Source organism: Schistocerca americana, chromosome X (genome assembly GCF_021461395.2).
Source record: "Schistocerca americana isolate TAMUIC-IGC-003095 chromosome X, iqSchAmer2.1, whole genome shotgun sequence".
Lineage (NCBI taxonomy): Eukaryota > Metazoa > Arthropoda > Insecta > Orthoptera > Acrididae > Schistocerca > Schistocerca americana.
The window spans coordinates 853308210-853324323 of record NC_060130.1 but is presented as its reverse complement, the minus strand read 5'-3'; positions in this window follow the sequence as shown (position 1 = coordinate 853324323).

The following is a 16114-nucleotide window of genomic DNA, read 5'->3' as shown; positions in this document are numbered from 1 at the left end:
AAACTGAAGCGCTTAGAACCGCACGGCCACATCGGCCGGCTCTAGGGTAGAAACCCAGTCCACAGTCACATTGTTGCCATTTTGTCCAGCAAACCAAGCATCCCTACGCCCGTCTTCGTCTTCCAGTATTTTGAATTAATCCTCGAATTATTGTTTCAACCTATGATTATCTTTAAACAAACGGAGGACGGGATGATAGGTCTTGCCGAAGTGTGTTCCCTAAATCGTGGTTAAAGTTGTTTCAACTCGAGTCGCAAATGTTACAGTGCTGGATCACCACCGCTCTTCAATCAAAATTCTTGAAAATGGAAATTACTGTGTTGGATTATTATTGGCCTGGAGACCACATTTCGGGTCTTTCGGTTGCTTGATGCAAGCGCATCTTTGTTATGAAGATGAGGTAAGATGATACCAACATCACAAACACCCAGTCACCGAACGAATAAAAATCTTCGAACTAGCCGGGAATCGAACCCGGGACCCCGCGATCTACACTACTGGCCATTAAAATTGCTACACCAAAAAGAAATGCAGATGATAAACGGGTATTCATTGGACAAATATATTATACTACAACTGACATGTGATTACATTTTCACGCAATTTGGGTGGATAGATCCTGAGAAATCAGTACCCAAAACAACCACCTCTGGCCGTAATAACGGCTTTGTTACGCCTGGGCATTGAGTCAAACAGAGCTTGGATGGCGTGTTCAGGTACAGCTGCCCATGCAGCTTCAACACGACACCACTGTTCATCAAGAGTAGTGACTGGCGTATTGTGACGAGCCAGTTGCTCGGCCACCATTGACCAGACGTTTTCAATTGGTGAGAGATCTGGAGAATGTGCTGGCCAGGGCAGCAGTCGAACATTTTCTGTATCCAGAAAGACCCGTAAAGGAACTGCAACATGCGGTCGTGCATTATCCTGTTGAAATGTACGGTTTCGCAGGGATCGAATGAGGGTTAAAACCACGGGTCGTAACACCTCTGAAATGTAACATCCACTGTTCAAAGTGCCGTCAATGCGAACAAGAGACGTGTAACCAATGGCACCCCATACGGTCACGCCGGGTGATACGCCAGTATGGCGATGACGAATATACGCTTCCAGTGTGCGTTCACCGCGATGTCGTCAAACACGGATGCGACCATCATGATGCTGTAAACAGAAACTGGATTCATCCGAAAAAATGACGTTTTTCCATTCGTGCACCCAGGTTCGTCGCTGAGTACACCATCGCAGGCGCTCCTGTCTGTGATGCAGCGTCAAGGGTAACCGCAGTCATGGTTTCCAAGCTGATAGTCCGTGCTGCTGCAAACGGCGTCGAACTGTTCGGGCAGATGGTTGTTGTCTTCCAAACGTCCCCATCTGTTACTCAGGGATCGAGACGTGGCTGCACGATCCGTTACAGCCATGCGGGTAAGACGCCTGCCATCACGACTGCTAGTGATACGAGGCTGCTGGGATCCTGAAACCAACGATTCTATATTCTGCTAACAGTCATTGGATCTCGACCAACGCTAACAGCAATGTCGCGATACGATAAAGCGCAATAGCGATAAGCTACGATCCGACTTTTATCAAAGTCGGAAAGGTGATGGTACGCATTTCTCCTCCTTACACGAGGCATCACAACAACGTTTCACCAGGCAACGCCTGTCAACTGCTGTTTGTGTATGAGAAATCGGTTGGAAACTTTCCTCATGTCGGCATGTTGTAGGTGTCGCCACCGGCACCAACCTTGTGAGAATGCTCTGAAAAGCTAATCATTTGCATATCACAGCATTTTCTTCCTGTCGGTTAAATTTCGCGTCTGCAGCACATCATCTTCGTGGTGTAGCAATTTTAATGGCCAGTAGTGTAGGAGCAACGACGCTAGTCACGTTTCTTTTCTCTCTCCCCTTTTTTTAACGCCTCCATGCTCCTTTACAGCTCTTCCTTGCTCAACGAAATGTCCTTTCATCGGTCACGCTGTAGCGCCGTTGTTTGTTTCTATATGTGCATTTCCTCATAACGAAGTGTAACCTCTTTCTATTGAAATAATGAAATAAAGCATGCTGTCGTTGCCGGCCGGAGTGGCCGTGCGGTTCTAGGCGTTAGTCTGGAACCGAGCGACCGCTACGGTCGCCGGTTCGAATCCTGCGTCGGGCATGGACGTGTGTGGTGTCCTTAGGTTAGTTAGGTTTGATTAGTTCTAAGTTCTAGGTGACTGATGACCTCAGACGTTACGTCGCATAGTGCTCAGAGCCATTTTGAACCATGCTGTCGTTATTCCAACTTTATAAAGTAATAAAATTCCTTTAGCAAAAAATGATTAACTAAAAGTAGGTAAATAGTAATCTGGTATGACCAAAATGTATTTCGACACGCTTAATTATATGAAGCCCTTTTCTCAAATAGCTCTGAGCACTCTGGGACTTAACTTCTGAGGTCATCGGTCCCCTAGAGCTTAGAACCATTTAAACCTAGCTAACCTAAGGACATCACAGACATCCATGCCCAAGGCAGGATTCGAACCAGGGACCGTAGCGGTCGCGCGGATCCAGACGTGGCGCCTAGAACCGCTCGGCCACTCCGGCGGGCTTTTTCTCAACAATACGGAAGAGAGTTACTGTATTTGCAGTAAAATAATGTATATCTTTTAATTAAATAAACGTAATCTTCTGTAGCTGACTAGCTAGAAATATAAGGCTCATCTTACAAATAAATAAAAGTCAATATTCTCTTTGGGGAAATTGATAAGTTTCCATCTATAGGATGGTAAGAACTTTAGCTACTTGGAAGGACCCCCGTGAAAAATTAGTGAACTTAGGACAATGAAACTTTGTGGAAATATTTGTCAGGACATGTGGAAGAAAAATAACGAATAACCATTGAAAGAAGCGCATTTTAATTTTTTCATGACAGGGTAACACTTGTTAATTACGTACGGCATTTACGTTCCAGGTTACAAACGTTGCTCAGTGTGATGACTATCTGCATCCACGACAGGCTGGATACCATTTCACAACATTTCGCAGTACTTTTCGAACGGTGGACCCTGGAATGTCCAACTGTCATGACACAGCTCATCCACTGCTTGAAGATCGCACATTGCGTCCAGCATTCTCAACTTCGTTCAACAATTTGTGGCGCAGTTGGCCTCCGGCCAATCCCAGAGGCAACTCCCATATCGCCATTTAAATCGAACTTCCGAATCATGTCCTTAAACAGCGGCGTGGAAAGACGACCTCTCCGTATTCCTCTAAAGCTCCAATATTCGCGAAGAGCAGCAGCACTATTCCAGTTATTTTGATCAAACAGTTTTACGAGTAAAGCCCTGCTCACGTTATGCAGATTCACGTTGACTGTCTGCAACTGTATTGCACACTGATGTTTCAACCTTACTTCGCAGTACCAGTACCGTCGCCTAACGGTAAGTCGTTACGCTAACATTACCAACAACGAAATCTTACAGCGCACCGTCTGAACATCATTCCCATAAAGTTGGGTACTCATATGGTAAATAGTTTTCTCAGGAGAACGAAAAACCAGTCCAAGTTGCAAATATTTTATTTTTCATTCGATGACTAGTTTGGGGCCGAGACCCGTTTTCAAATCAACATTACAAAGTCGAAAATGGCATCTCCGAAGATGTCAACAAAATCTGTAATGTACATTCACAGTGCATACAGATGCAGTTATCTGCGTGCACTGTATCACTTTTTGTTGACATCTGGGGAAATGCCATTTTCGACTTTCTAATGTTGATTTGAAAATGGGTCTCGATGAAATATTTGCAACTTGGATTGGTTTTTCGATCTATTGATTAACCGAAGTTGCTGACCTAAATTACTCCAGCATGCTGAAAGTTCGTAAATAATTTTCTGTCTAGAATGGCTCATGTAGCGAAAGATCGATTATAACAACACTGTATTTCACTAGATTAAAATGGAGTGTTCCTCTGTTTACGTAAAATATTTAATCTTTATTTTACAATACCGGAACACAGTAGCACCAGAGAAGAGAAGTTCATGATTGCAGAGCTTTTGTTGTCTTCCGAAAAGTTACTTTCGTTTTTCCTCGGCTGATTCTTCAGTTTCTTCACATTCCACTGTATCACTTAGGCCCTACATGAAATAGCTACAATAATTTAAGTGAAACTTCTGTGGTTTTCGCTTTCTTATTGTGTCGATTATCTGGAGACTGGCGTGCTAAAGAGCATTTTCTGGCGTTCTTTGATCGTGATATGCAGCACGTTGCCAAATTTTTGCTGTGAATGTCGTCCTGCGCAATTCGAAATTATTCCCCTTCAATAAATGACAAGTACTCCGAGAACGTAGTATTTCGATTCTTGGTGGCTGTATTTCCAATCATTCATCGAGGTGCACTGTGTTTAATAATTGGGTACTGCGTGTAATTAGGTTGCATCAATTCTCAAGCGTTCAGATAGCGTGCGTTCGACCAGTCAGTGATGGTTAGACGGCAGTTGAATATATTCCACGCTGAGCCACAAATAAACTTGACGCGAGCTAGTCGACGTTTACGCAGTTATGGTAGGCGGCTGTTGCGCTCTGCAGTTAGTAGTTCGTAGGGATTTTGTCATTGACCATCAGATGCCATAGTGAGTGGGTCCGTGAGTGAAGGAACGTCTGGTGAATACTTCGCCCAAAATACTGTCCAGTTCACCTGTGGTTCCGTTTCTTCAGCGGGTTTCCAGGTGCTGTATTTGTCATGATTTTGTATCTCTTCTTGTTAAGAAGCTGTGAGGTGTTCGGAATGCTTTTACCCATGTAACTAAATTTTAAAAAAAGTTTCCGGATGTAATGGTACTCAGGAGGAATCGTTGCCAGGTGTGTCAGTGGTACTAGGCTGGTTTGTCTAATGCTGATTATGCGACTGAGAAGAAGGCATGCGCGTTGATGCTGTATTTCTTTTGTCATTCGGTTTATGAGGAGCGTTGCGCATAGGTGTCGAACGCTGATTAACCCAAAGCCGCCCCGCGACGAAGGCAGCGTGAATACCATGAAGTGTATCATGAAAATTTTATCACGGAGGAGAAACCAGCTGAGTGCCCGCTGAATATTCACCGCATCTGCGTCACCGCTAGACCACGCGCTGCGGACGAAGTCCATTGAGTGTGCCGTGATCAAGCATCGTTCCATAGGCGTTGGCTCGTCGCAAATGTGTACGTCACTGGTGTTGAATACAGCGTTTTTCCACCGTTCGAACAGTTGCCCGATGTGTTACGGGCCACAAGGCACACGATACACACTCGACTTGCAGTAACCCAGGTCGCCTTCTACGTTGCTCTTAGAGGACTAATCTTTACCGGACATCGTAATACGCATCGTACTTGACGATTCCCCACATTGCGGCCGAATTTCCCAAGACAGCGGTGGTGTGCGGAAGGAGGAGATACCACTCTCAGGTGTAAAAGAAGATCGCTACCGCTCCAGTTTCCTGCCGTAAGGGTGCGAGGTGCCGGGGCTAGCAGTGTATTTAGCACTAAATTCTTCTAGAATCTACATATGTAAATGACGCTCTAAGCCCCCCTATTCTAACTCCGACGTTTGCTGTTGCACATGGATTAAAAAGAAAGGCGAACTGACTGTAATCGACCCTGCAAGTGGAGTAGAAAAGAGTTTGGCACCTGCAAAAATTTAATTTGATAAATAAGTTAAATAAAGGAAAGTTTCATTAACGCAGTGAGAAATGATAGGTTTGCTCTACCGATTACCAGATTGAAAGTTCTGTCCAAAATAACAATATGATTTATTATGATTAAACTCAAAATAATAAACAAAACACATGAAACATTTGTAATACATCAAATTGGCTCAAATTGGATACTCAAACAAATGCTGTGAAGGTGAAGTTGTCCCTAAACTAGATTGTGACATTTATGACGAAGTGGTATGTGGAGCCAATTCCTTGCAACTCACATCTTAAGAGAAACACACAGCCAACCCAACATTAATTGCTGCTACAGTAGTGAGAACTCAGACAATGAACACCCAAGACAGAACAAAGTTAGAAAAGACGAACAGGCGCGCTCTGCTGAGCTCTGATTATCACCTAGCAAAATTGCCTGCTTTGCCGGTGCTGCGGACGTACATTACCGAGCTGTCTTCTTAATTACAAGGACACGATCTGGCGTACCGGACGTGATGGCTGGTTGCTTCGACGTCCCGTCGTGGTGATTATAATGTCGCGAGTATAGCCCGAAAAAAATTATTCTGGTCTGGTTGTTCCAGACTAAAGACTTCCTAGCAATAAAAATGCGCCACTGAGGGAGACGAAGAAGGCTCGCCACACAATCACTGACGGTACAGTGATTGATTTTAACAAGCGAAGTCACACAGTAACTCCGATACAGCGAACTTTAGCCAAAACTGCTCAAGACAGACAACATAGGCCGCTTGTAAGCAGAATGCTCAATTGCCAACTGTACACGGAAAGTTACTTTGAAGTCAAAACTTCAGCAACTTCGTCAAACAGTTACAATTAAATAAAAGTATATTAGACAGCCAACGGAAGGCAGGCTGTCCAGAGCAGCGAGAGCTCAGTCTTGTAACCTACTCCGACCGAAAGGCGAGAGCCGACCACTCTCAAGAGCACCCATACAGGCCAAACACAGAACATTCCCGCCCCCACGACAGTGGCCGAGGTTAAACGTTCCAATCAGCAACTCGAAAACGTTGCTACGTCACAGAGCTATGCCCTGAGCAAGCCAATCACAGTTACGATTTTGCAGAAAACGCGGGAATTTGCCCGCCAAGACTGCCTGGGAACACGACTCGCTGGTAGCCCTCCAGAAACGGTTTTCGCTAAGTTTCTGCGAAGTAACGGAATCTCTAGCCCAGCCGCCCCTTCCGGCGCATCTGAACGTGTCGCTCCCGCTCTTATGACAATGTCGGCTTCTGGAAAGCATCCACTCGACTCCCTCACACCCGTCGGCTTAACCCTTTCAAGCTCAGCGGAACTCGCCTGTCACCAGACCATCCGGGTGACGAGAGACACTGCGTGGGAAGTCCGCGTGTGAAGGAATTGCAACTTTTCACCACATGCAATTAGAGAGGAAAATTGAATTACTCAGAGCAAGATAGAAATATGAGAGGGGGCTTCTGCCACCTCTCAAGGGAAACACGAGAATCTTCTCCAACAAATTCCTCTGCATAAGTTCCTTATTGAGGAGATACGCCCCATAAAAGGCCGAACTTAAGATTCATGTCCAGGTTTTCATTTGAATTCATATAAAGAAATAAAGGTACAGCAAAACAAATATACTTACAGTACTAGACGCCAAATACAATTAAACGTCCTCGAATAATGAAGGGTGCAAAAAAATGTACATGGTCCTGCAGTTGTTACCAAATAAATGTGCTTAAAAATTTGATCAACTTAAAATGACAGTATTAGCAGCAACGATATTGATCAGTTACCTGACTTACCTGTCTTGTAGCAAATGGCTCTAAGCACTAAGGGACTTAACATCTGAGGTCATCAGTCCCCTAAACTTAGAACTACTTAAACCCAACTAACTTAAGGACATCACACACTTCCATTCCCGAGGCAGGATTCCAAACTGCAACCGTAGCAGCAACATATTGGTTAGGCAATTTGTTCTTCTAAAGAGAGTGTGACCTCATTGATCTGCTGTGATTCATGCAAACTGGAGAAAACTTATTCACAAGCATGCTTTTTGTCAGAACGATAGGGTTAGAATCCAGCATACAGCTATAGGTAAATGCAGCTCTCCTTCAGACACTATAGTGCTGTTCTGTGGTAAATGTGTTGCGTACTCATAACTGCCTCTGTGGCCGAAGCACAGGGAAGGTGTGGATTTATGGAGGCCGCGGATGACGGAAATGGCGGAGGGGCACTCAAAGGGCACCTTCCTCCAGCGTAGGCCTAAGGGTCACCCCTCATCTCCTGGCATTTACGCGGGAAGCGTTGGCCCGGTGACCTTCGCAATGGGGGCAACATTGAAGTTGCTACGAGCGCGTAGACCTTTCTCTGCATTTATTTTACTGGGTGGAAAAGAATGCCAACAGACTAGGCTATATCACAGTTACTTTTATTTTTGTTCTTGTCATTTTGTCATTTTTGTTATTATTATTACTACAAAACTGAACTAATTTAAAGATTTTGTTACCAGAAGTTACAACAGTAGAAATGATATTACGAGAACGAGAAACAGGAACACATGAAACAAAGAAATATCGAGAAATGGATATACAATTCAAAACAGTAATATCTTCTAACTTTTTGAAGTCAGTCAGTATTAACAGAAAATAGTTACGTTTCATAGTTATTTCACAACATGTATAATTTTGTGGGAACTGAACTGTAGGAAATCAGTTACTCGACCGAATAGTTGCTTTGAAAACCGTAGTTCCTTACAAACCATTTAATAATGAACGTGGTACTGACGGAAATTCCGCCAACAATGAATCATAGCTGAACTGGTTACTAGACGGCAAACGTTTGGAAAATACACTTTAAGACAAAACAAAAAGTAGCACCACGAAGGACCTATCCGTATCTGACCGAAATCGGTAGATGTGAAGTATATGTACAGACAAACAAATAATTACAATTACAGGGAAATTGGATCATTTATTCAAAGGAAAGAGCTTCACAAATTAAGCAAGTCAATAACGCTTTGGTCCACGTCTGGCCCTTATGCATGCGGTTATTCGGTTTGGCATTGATAGGTAGAGTTGTTGGATGTCCTTATGAGAGAAATTGTGCCAAATTCTGCCCAACTGGCACTTTAGATCGTCAAAATCCCGAGTTAGTAAGTAGGATGTTTGGTTAGTTAGTTAGCTAGTCAGATGATTTGTTTGATAATTAAAAGTTATGTGGAGCCATGACCACGAAATAAACTAAACTTATCCGAATCTGCGGAAAAAAATTAATATTTGGGTCAACATTTGTAAAACTCTTAATTCCTCTCTCTCAAACCCCACCCTGTGGGGAGAGAGGGAGAGTTTTAGTTTTAGCGAATCAAAATTTATGAAGTGGCTGGCTCAAATGGCTCTGAGCACTATGGGACTCAACTGCTGTGGTCATAAGTCCCCTAGAACTTAGAACTACTTAAACCTAACTAACCTAAGGACATCACACACATCCATGCCCGAGGCAGGATTCGAACCTGCGACCGTAGCGGTCGTGGGGTTCCAGACTGTAGCGCCTTTAACCGCTCGGCCACTCCGGCAAAATTTATGAAGTAAATAAGTATTTTCTGTTTATCCGTAACCATTTTCCACGCAAAAATGAGAACATGTATTTTCTTGAATTTCAGCGCCAACTACCAAGCATCAAAACAAATGATTAAGACAAAATTCACGTAGTTTTTTTATGTAGAATCTGATTCTGGAATAAAAAATGGAGGTTCCCATTTGAAATTTTTATTGCCTCCCGCCCCACCCCTAGGGGGCTGGGGTGGCGGGCTAATTTTAGCACCAGCAGATGTCCCCCTCGAAAATAATCAACTTTTGATTCTACACATTTTATCGTGTGAAGCTTATTTTTCGAGTTATTCTGGATTGTCAACTTAAAGTTTACACCCATTATAATGGACCAGCTGCGGGATCTACATAGTGTCTGTTTTTACGAAGAAACGGACACCACGCATTCATGTAATTGATAAGACTGGCAGGACAATGGATCCACTTTCTTCAGTGCGAATGTACGAAAGGCATCCGACCTCCTATGGGAATCTCTGAGTAGCGAACGGGAGTATAATGGACAGAGAGTGCGGATAGGTGGCGCTCGGTGGGAGTGTGGATCGGCCCTGATGCGTGCCGAGATAGTCCGTGGAGTTGTGATAACACAGTGTCCCGGACGGCACATTTGTTACCGTATCTGCCTAGTAAGCAGGAGACCCCGGGTTCGAATCCCGGTCCGGTACACATTTTCACTCGTCGCCGCCGATTCCGCTTAATGTCTCACTACAGCCGATAGCAGTGTTCCCCCTTCCATTTACATCACTCCTGATTGTCAGGCCGTATGACGGGTGACTGTTAGGTCGGTATTCCGCCGCTATCCGGGGCGTCTCCAGACACGTATTCGACCTGGAATCTCACTGACTGGTGTAGGATTGCCTTCAGCGATGAGTCCCGCTTCGAAATGAGCCCACATGACAGCCCTGAGGATGACATTCAACGACTCTGTCAACCAGTTCCAAGCCGGGTAACTTATTGCATAGGAGCCAGATGGGGACTAACGTGTTACTGACTTGCTTAATTTCAGAAGCTCTTTCTGCTGAATAAATCGTTCATTTTTTCTTAAATTGTAGTCATTTGTTTGTACTGCGCGTGTGCCGATTTCCATCCCATTCGGATAATTCCTTCTTGGGGCGTCGTTTCGTTTTTTTTTTTCTTAGAGTGTATGCGTATTTTTAATTGTTTCTTCCTTTATTTTTATCTTTTTCTGGTCTTTCTTTTCTCCAGCAGTGCTTTTATTGGAACGAAATAAAACAGTGTTTTGCTAGAGGTCTGAGAATTCCTCCTACTGTTTATTAATGAGGAGTGTAAGTTTTATATATAGCAACTATGGTTATGAAAATTAATAAATCAGTTAAGAAGTCTAGGAAAGTATTTCTGCTAGAAAGAGCAATAAGCAGTTGTTAACATCTCACTTGGACTCTGCATTGACATTCGTTAGTTCTAATAACATAGACGTAGAGGAATTATGAGCAAAGTTTAAGCAGACTGTAAATGGTGGTCTGGAGAATTATGGGCCTAGTAAGTCGATTAAGGACGGTAAAGACCCATCATTGTTTAATAACGAGATGGGGAAAATACTGAAGAAACAGAGGCTGTTGCACTCTCGATTCAAAAGAGAACGCGCAAATGACGACAAGCAAAGATTAGTAGAGATTCGTATGTCTGTGAAAAGATCTATGCGCGAAGCATACAACTACTATCACCGTCATATGTTAGCAAAAGATCTGGCAGAGAACCCGAGAAAATTCTTCTCCTATGCAAAGTCGCTAAGTGGGTCTAAGGCTTCCATCCAGTCACTTGTTGCCCAGTCTGGTGTGGCGATTGAAGATAGCAAAACGAAAGCCGAATTTTTAAATTTCACGTTCAAGAAATCGTTCACAGAGGAGAATCGTACAAACAAACTGTCGTTTGACCATCGAACAAACTCCCATATGAACGTCATAGTAATAAATATCCATGGTGTATAGAAAGAACTGGAGGATTTGAAAACAAATAAGTCACCAGATCCGGATGTAATCCCAACTCGGTTTTTCAAAGAGTACTCTACGCCTTTGGTCCGTTACTTAGCTTGCATTTATCGTGAATCTCTTGCCCAGCGGAAAGTCTCCAACGACTGGAAAAATGCGCAGGTGTCTGTTGTGTATAAGAAAGGCAAAAGAACGGACCTGCAAAATTCCTGATCAATATTCCTAACATCGATTTTCTGCAAAATTGTTGAACTTATTCTTAGTTCGAATATAATAAATTTTCTTGAGGCTGAGAGGCTTATGTCCACAAATCAGCATGATTTCAGAAAGCATCGCTCGTGCGAAATTCAGCTTGCCCTTTTCTACCATGAAATACTACCAACTATGAATGAAGGGCAACAAGCAGATTCCATGTTTCTATATTTGCGGAAAGCGTTCGACACAGTGCCCTATTATAGGCTGTTAAAGAAGTTACGTGTTTTGTTGGCAGAAGAGCCAACACCGTGTTACTAGGAGAGGCCGAAATGCACGCGTTTTAGCTCACGCAGGCTGGCGTGAGGAGGGAATTACTCTACTGACGTGAGGTCTGGAATATGACAAGGAATTAGATTGGCTCTGAGCACTATGGGACTTCACATCAGTGGTCATCAGTCCCCTGGAACTTAGAACTACTTAATCCTAACTAACCTAAGGACATCACACACATCCATGCCCGAGGCAGGATTCGAACCTGCGACCGGAGCGGTAACGCGGTTCCAGACTGAAGCGCCTAGAACCGCACGGCCAACCCCGGGAGGGAATTAGAATTCAGAAAGCGGACGTAATTAGTTTGATACTTAACTTTAATCCATTAATGATGAACGTCGTTCTTGACGGTACATGATTCACAATATTATCTGTTCAGAATAGAATCTTGAAGAATATGGCGCCTTGCTAAGTCGTAGCCGAAGGCTATTCTAAACTGTCGTCTCTGCAAATGAGAACGTATGTAGACAGTGAAATATCGCTAGCAAAGTCGGCTGTACAACTGGGCGAGTGCTAGGAAGTCTCTCTAGACTAGACCTGCCGTGTGGCGGAGCTCGGTCTGCAATCACTAATAGTGGCGACACGCGGGTCCGACGTATACTAACGGACCGCAGCCGATTTAAATGCTACCACCTAGCAAGTGTGGTGTCTGGAGGTGACACCACAGTACTAGCATATGGAACAGTTTCACAGGTATGTGAGTGGCTCGAAGACTTCTAAATTACAGATCCCACTCTGTCGTCTTCGATGGCGAGTGTTCGCCAGAAATAGTAGTATCGTCAGGAGTGCCCCATGGAAGTGTGATAGGACATCTGTTATTCTCTATATACATAATGGATTTGGCATACAGGGTGGGTAGCAATCTGCGGTTGTTTGCTGGTGATGCTGTAGCGTTCGGTGAGGTGTCGAAGTTGAATGACAGTAGAAGGATACAAGATAACTTACAGAAAATTCTTAGTTCAAATGGCTCTGAGCACTATGGGACTTAACATCTGTGGTCATCAGTCCCCTAGAACTTAGAACTACTTAAACCTAACTAACCTACGGACATCAGACACATCCACGCCCGAGGCAGGATTCGAACCTGCGACCGTAGCAGTTGCGCGGTTCCGGACTGAGCGCCTAGAACCGCGAGACCACCGCGGCCGGCAATTCTTAGTTGGAGTGATGAATGGCAGCTACCTCTAAATGTAGAAAAAAGTAAGTTAATGCAGATAAGTAGGAAACACAAACCCGTAATGTTGGGATGCAGCATTATTTATTTTTATTTTTTTAGCAGTGTCCTACTTGAGAGAGTCACTTCGTTTAAATATCTGAGCGTAACGTTGCAAAACGATATGAAATGGAACGAGCATGTGAGGATTGCGATAGGAAACGCGAATAATCGACTTTAGTTTATTGTGAGAATTCTAGGAATTCATCTGTAAACCGCATATAAGACACTAGTGCGACCTATTCTTGAATACTGCTCAGTGTTTGTTATCCGCACCGGGTCGGATTAAACGAAGACATCGAAGTAATTCAGAGACGGGCTCCTAGATTTGTTACCGATAGGTTCGAACAACACTCAAGTGTCACGGAGATGCTTCGGGATTTCAAATGGGAATTCCTGGAGGGAAGGCGACGTTCTTTTCGAGGAACACTAGCTATAAAATTTAGAGAATCGGCATCTGAAGTTGATTGCAGAACGAGTCTCTTGCCACCAACATACATTGCTCGTAAGGACCAAAAAGATAATACATTAGAAATTAGGGCTTGACGGAGGCATATAGACAGTCATTTTCCTATTTGCGAGTGGAACAGCAAAGGAAATGACTGGTAGTGTGTGAGGTAACGAGCGAGTTGCGGCGCCGTGGAAACATTCTAAGTTCGGAGTTGGTGCGACCGCAAGGGGCGCTCGGTAAGCCGGGACCCGGCAGCAAACACGTGATGCTGAACGTTAGCCGGACAAGAGGGGTAGCCCCAGCGCATGGTCAAGGCCGAGCGCGTGGCTGGGAATTCCATGGTGACGTTGTGTCAATGAAAGAGACTCGGGAGTGCCAAAGGTGGCGGACTTTGCGAAGCCTTAATGGCAGACATTTCATATAGAAATTAATAGTACCTAGATGAATCATGATACCTCAAAGAGAAACATGTACATCACCATTATTTGCACGACGATTCTGATAGTGTCATCAGATTTTTAATATCTTTATTAGTTTAAAGTTTGGTATCTGACGGTAAATTATACAAGTAACACCCAGCAACGAATTTCCAAAATTTAAACGCTTCATCCGATTTTGTCGATCGACGTGTCTTTAGAAAGCTCTTACAGGCATTTAACTTAAATAGTACATGAGATATTGGAGGTTAAAGTGGCCGATTACTATCGATCGCGTCAGGCCATAAGTACTCCACAGTTACACGAAAAACCGGTAGCAGCATGCTTATAAATATATTTATTCATCTGTGTCTTTGTTCATATCCGATATATACTATTCATGAAGAAATTGGTTAAATATTTACTGTGTTTTAAAAAGCACAGAGACATTAGGCTACTGGCCTACCTTTTGTTCTATTACTTTGACATATGTTTATTTAATTTGTTTATGTATTTAATAATGTGTGTTAGAGCGTGATTATGGTCCAGCCATATGAATATTTAGTTAATTTCAAGTTATTTAAATATAAATCCAGTATTTAGAAAGTGTTTCATCATGTTTGTGAATGTGCGTTGGCTTGAAGATATGGTGGGAGCGCTCTAGCCAATCACAGCGCTCGTGAATGGAGAGACTGGATGGAAGCGGGAGGAAAGTATCGTTTCCGGAGAGGACAGGGCAGTTCTGGGTAGTACGAACAGGACACGGGAGGTGCTGGACGCGACGGCGTGACGGACGGAGCGGTGTGGAGCGGTTTACGCGTGGTCGCGAGAGGTAGAAATACTTCGGAGTGCCGACTTGTGTACTTGCGAGATTTCCGTGGCTTCTACAGGGAAGACGCAGTGTGCGCTTAGAAGTGAATATCTCGCAAGCTATGTTGTCGTTCATAACTAATTACGTGCAGTAGGAATCTATTGTTTCCCTGTTATTCAACTTATATTTTATTTAATTGCTCGACGATCGACACCAATAAGTGTTTGCAGAAATATACGGCATTTGGCTCTGGGCACTATGGGACTTAACTGCTGAGGTCATCAGTCCCCTAGACTTAGAACTACTGAAACCTAACTAACCTAAGGACAGCACACACATCCATGCCCGAGGCAGGATTCGACCCTGCGACCGTAGCGGTCGCGCGGTTCCGGACTGTAGCGCCTAGAACCGCTCGGCCAACCCGGCCGGCTATACGGCATTTCCAAAAGTAATTCTGCTATCGTACTCATCATTTAAAGTCGTTAAAATAGCACCTGCAGATTTTATTTAATTGCAATCTTTCATTTATAAATTTCTATATTAATTCGCAATTGCCGAGTCACAGAAACCTTCAACCGTTCGATTCATGTGTATATCCTTATCATATACTGTAGACTCAGCGGTATTTGGCCTGTAATGCGGCAACTACGTATCCCAGCCCCTCGACAACGAAACCAGTCAAAACTTTTAATATTTAAACTCTGAGTCAGAGGGTACGTAGTTGCGGGCCACCTCATTCCATATTGTTTGAAAGCCGGCAAGTGATACGGGGTACCCTCTACCACGCGCCATATGACATGGATGTAGATGTAGATGGCAAGCAATCCTGGCCTTACATTTAAGCAAGTTAATGCCTGCCCGCACACGGCGAGAATTTCTACGGCTTCTCTGCGTGCTTACCAAACCACACCTTGGAGGCAAGGTACCCGGATCTCTCCCAAGTTGAGAGTGTTTGGAGCGTTATGGGCAGGGCCCTCCAAGCAGCTTTCTTGATGCCATCATTTATAGACGAAATATTTAAAAAAAAGCCTTCAGTCACGACCGTGATTTTATTTCAATATATGATGTGTTTCGAGCCCTAGGGGCTCATCTTCAGGCGCTCAAAATGCATCATGCATTCAAATAAAACCACGATTGTGACTCAAGGTCATTGATCGAAATGTGTGTGAGTTCTTAAGGGACCAAACTGCAGAGGTCATCGGTCCTTAGACTAACACACTACTTAAATTAACTTAAACTAATCTATGCTAAGAACAAATACACCCATGTCCGAGGGATGACTCGAACTTCCGGCGGGAGGGGCTGCGCAGTCAGTGACATGGCGCTTCTAATCGCGCGGCCATTCCGCGCGGCCAAAGTGGTTGTTGTTTATTTTACGAAAGTTATACAGCCGCGGAAGAAACACTGACACCAATGGATAAAATTAAGAACTATTCAAAGAAGTTTATCTCAGTTTATTTTCTCAATTACGGCGCGTAACATCGTTAGACTGATTCTCCATTCGTCTCTGCTT